General features: G+C 46.1%; 1 pseudogene; it reads right to left on the bottom strand.

Annotated features, from left to right (window-relative positions):
- The window catches only part of LOC112090815, a 7,866-nt pseudogene extending 7,519 nt beyond the window's left edge, over positions 1-347 (bottom strand).
- Positions 348-445: the final 98 nt, after the last annotated feature.

The raw sequence follows: 445 nt of genomic DNA, 5'->3' as shown, positions 1-445 counted from the left end.
TATGGAGGGATGGAAATAGGTGCCGTTCCCGGGACCAAGTCAATACAGAATTCAATCTCCCGATCTGGCGGTAAACCAGGTAGCTCATCAGGAAATACATCTGTAAACTCATCCACTACAGGGATTCCCGCACTATCTCCAATTACTTCTGGTTCACCTCTTAAGGCAAGAAGGGAAGAGAAACAGGCTAGATTCTTCCGTCTCCCAACGATGTACTTCAACAGTCGCTCCCCAAGGATTGGGTTCATCTCTGCCTGATAAGAAATTACTGTTCCGGAATCCGTCACCAAGGTCACTTTCCTACGGTAGCAATCAACAATTGCACTGTGCCTTGACAGCCAATCCATTCCGAGTACCACATCAAACAGGTTCATCGGAAGGATAATCAAATCTGCTCTCAATCGCTCACTACCAATCGTGATTTCACATGATTTACACACACTCA

The sequence above is a fragment of the Morus notabilis genome, unplaced genomic scaffold, assembly GCF_000414095.1.
Source record: "Morus notabilis unplaced genomic scaffold, ASM41409v2 Scaffold337, whole genome shotgun sequence".
NCBI classification, from domain to species: domain Eukaryota; kingdom Viridiplantae; phylum Streptophyta; class Magnoliopsida; order Rosales; family Moraceae; genus Morus; species Morus notabilis.
Note: the sequence above shows the minus strand (reverse complement) of the source record. Positions and strands in the feature narration are given on the sequence as shown.